Genomic DNA, 3616 nt, shown 5'->3' with positions numbered 1-3616 from the left:
TGTGCAGGTCCAGATCACAAAACCTACAATGCCCAGTCAAAATACCATTTTCTGAAGTTACTGAGATCAGCCCCTTTTTCCTTCATGTCCTTTAGTGACATTGTATTACATTTGTAATACAACTACAATATTTTTTCAAAGTCAACCATCTATTATGGGATTCCCCCAACACTTTATTTCTTTTCAAAGTCAACCATCTATTATGGGATTCCCCCAACACTTTATTTCTTTTTTAAATTTACATGCAGCAAAGTTCACAGTTTGTGGTTTACAATTCTGAGTTTTGACAAATAATATAGTCATGTTCAAATAAGCAAGTGAGAGAAAGCTANAGAAAGCTACAATACATCCATGGTGCTGAATTATGTATACACACACACACGCACACACGACTAAATATATATATACATACATATATATATATATATACACACACATATACATGACTGCTTATGCCCATCTTTTTCTTTACATGTGCAAACATATTTGTCATAACTGTTTTAAAGCTCTTTTCCTCAAATTCCAGAATCTCTGTTCATCCTGAATCTCTATTTATACTGCTTTTATTGCTTGTTTTACTTTATTCTGATAATCTTTCTGCTTTTCTCTCTTTTTTTTATGTGCCCATGGGCACTGCAAATGCAATGTTATTGGGAACCTGGGTCGTATTATCTTATGTAAAGAGAATCTGATTTGACATGACAGACGGTTAATTTATCAGAGCATCATGTTAATGTTTTTGCATCTTGGTTTTAAGCCTTATTAGGGTTGATGATTATTAGTCCTTTTTCTTTGGTTACAGTATTCTCACCTCCTATTCAACCTGCTGGTGAGAAAGAGGTTTCTACTCTAGGGTTATAGAAATGGGTGAAAGCATGGTACTTGACACTGCAAAGGTATGATTGGGAGCAGTTTGTTAGTCATAGATACTCACAGACTAGGGGAAGAGGAAACGGCATGCCAGGCATGGGGCACGCGGGGATGGGACCGGGAGGGGACACTTGTCCACTGGATGTGGGGCATGTCTGGAGAAGAGCAGGGAAGCTTATGGTTAGGCTTTCTGATGCACTTCCAGTTTCAGATGTCAAAGCAGCACATGATATTGAATCAGTTTCATGAAATCAGAAACCACACCACATACTCCCCTTTCTTACGGCGTGGCCCTTGTAGGGTTTCAGGTCAATGTCCAAAGTATTCAAAAAGCTCTGTCCACTCTCCCTTGTTGGACCTCCAGTGTGTCCCAGTACTGAGTGAACTCCAGAATCTCCAGGCAACTTACAGCCCACCCTTTGCCTCAGAGATGTTTTTCTGCCAAGATTTTTGGAATCTTGACCTGTGAATCTGCGGCTTAGTACTTGGTGAAAACCTCAAGTGGACACCTAAGCAGATTTCTAGGACTTCTTCATATCCAGTAGGTGCCCCTAAAATTTTGATTCCTCACAGCCTCTAAAATCACTTCTGTCTTTTCTCCCTCCATTAAGGAGAGAGCTGCCCTCAAATTGCATTCAACTTCCTTGTCTGAGTTTTTAAAGTGCAGTCTGGAAGAGAGCTTGGATGGATATGGAGTTCACGTCTTGTTTCCTTTATCACAAGGAATCAGAGCACTGCCCTGTCTGCTTTTCAATATCTGATATATTTTATATCTATCTTGCCCAGAGTTAGAGTTGTTTATCTGTTGGAATACGTTCAACATCCATTTCTTCTTTATGACATATAACATTGAGGTTGAAAGTTTTGGGGCCTCACTATTTTCTTGCATTCATTCTCAAAGTTTTGACAAATGTGTGTGCTTACAAGAGCTGAGCTTTTTTGTTTTGCACCTGCATAGTGAAACAACGAAATTTACAAAACATTCCTTTGAAGAAGCATGAATTGTCTGCCTGGGTTTTCAATACAATGCTGTGGCTAAACGTACGATTTCTACTCTGTTTATTTCCATGTATTTTCTATTTCTATTTACCCCTAAGTCCTAAAGTCCTTCATTTTATTGAACTTTTATTATTTCTGTTGCAACAATAGAAAGTTTCTTTGTTGCACTTGTACGTACGTCAACANATACATCAACATCATCATCACTAAGCGAATTAAGTGTTAAATGTGTGCTTTTTAAAGGAATGATAGTAAGTGATTTGCATATATTATTATACTAAATACTCACAATGTTATTATGAAATAATAATAAAATGATAGGTAATTATTTGAGTGTTGACCAACATGATTATGGGTTTTTTAATGGAATACCTGACTTAATCCTCTTAGCAACATTGTGCATTAGTTTCTTTCACTATTCCAATTTCACAGGAGAGGAAACTGAGACATTCAACTCAGGTCTTTTTGATGTTGAAGCTTCTACTCTCAACAGCCAATTACTTTTTTTTTTAAAGATTTTATTTATTTATTTGACAAGAGATAGAGACAGCCAGCAAGAGAGGGAACACAAGCAGGGTGAGTGGGAGAGGAAGAAGCAGGCTTATAGTGGAAGAGCCTGATGTGGGGCTCGATCCCATAATGCCGGGATCACGCCCTGAGCCGAAGGCAGACGCCTAACTGCTGTGCCACCCAGGCGCCCCAACAGCCAATTACCTTTTAATCATAATATAAGAAGCCTCAGTAACTGAGACAGACTGGACAGGACCAGAAGATTCCAATCAGGATGGAGTTTCTTTACAGCTCATTGCAAAACTTCTTTGGCAGTGACATGGTTAAACCTATTTGCTGCCCCAAAGCCCACGCTGCCTATTATCTTCATCAAGGGATGCTATCCAGGGATGTACCCTGGAGGAGGGTGAGAAATGTGCTCAGTTCTCATCTCCTTGTGGGTGAGTCAATGACATGGGGCTTGGAGAGGATAGGGGTGAAGCCATTTGCCAAGGTTCCTTATCAGTGCTCATCTGAGAATAGAGTTAATATGTTTTAAGGCCCTGGAAAAGAACAATATTGAAGATTTAGAGGAACAAAAAGTGCTCTCTATCTTCAGGCACCATCTGGGAACTACTAGATAAGCTTTCTGAAGAATTCCTCAAATGTACTGTCATAATAGATAAAACCAAATAAAGGGGAAATTAGGAGTGAGTTAATAGCTCACCAGCCTAAATCTTCCATGCCTTCAATGCAGCCTCATAAATGTGTACCGAAATCTTAGGCAGATGGGTTCTATGTCCCTTAAGGGAGACATGCTGCGATGAGGAACAGAATGGAATGGAAATTTGCTGGTTTGGGAAGACAGCTGGAAAAGGCAGTCTGTTCCCTTTGCATGATGAAAGGTAAGAGAATGATGATGGGAACTGATAAATCCAGAGTGATCAAGGTTAATTGCAATTAATTCTAAATGTTTGAAGAATCATCTTTGAAAAGCCTCCTTGCATTTTGAGCACAGTAAGTAAATTTAGGAAAAATTAAAAATTAAATATTAACAATGATTATTTTTTAAGTGCTTTACAGAATATTGGGAACACTTCCAGCCACTGTCTTAGTTTATCATTAGAGAAACCTAATAGAGTGGTATGAGATTTAGTACCACTCACCCATCGCCATTCTTTAGGCAATGGGAAAAGTGAAACCAACGTTGTACAAACGTGTAAGTGTGATGTGATAAATATACATATATATATATATT

This window comes from Ailuropoda melanoleuca, unplaced genomic scaffold, assembly GCF_002007445.2.
Source record: "Ailuropoda melanoleuca isolate Jingjing unplaced genomic scaffold, ASM200744v2 unplaced-scaffold10769, whole genome shotgun sequence".
NCBI classification, from domain to species: domain Eukaryota; kingdom Metazoa; phylum Chordata; class Mammalia; order Carnivora; family Ursidae; genus Ailuropoda; species Ailuropoda melanoleuca.
This window is presented reverse-complemented; position numbering follows the sequence as displayed.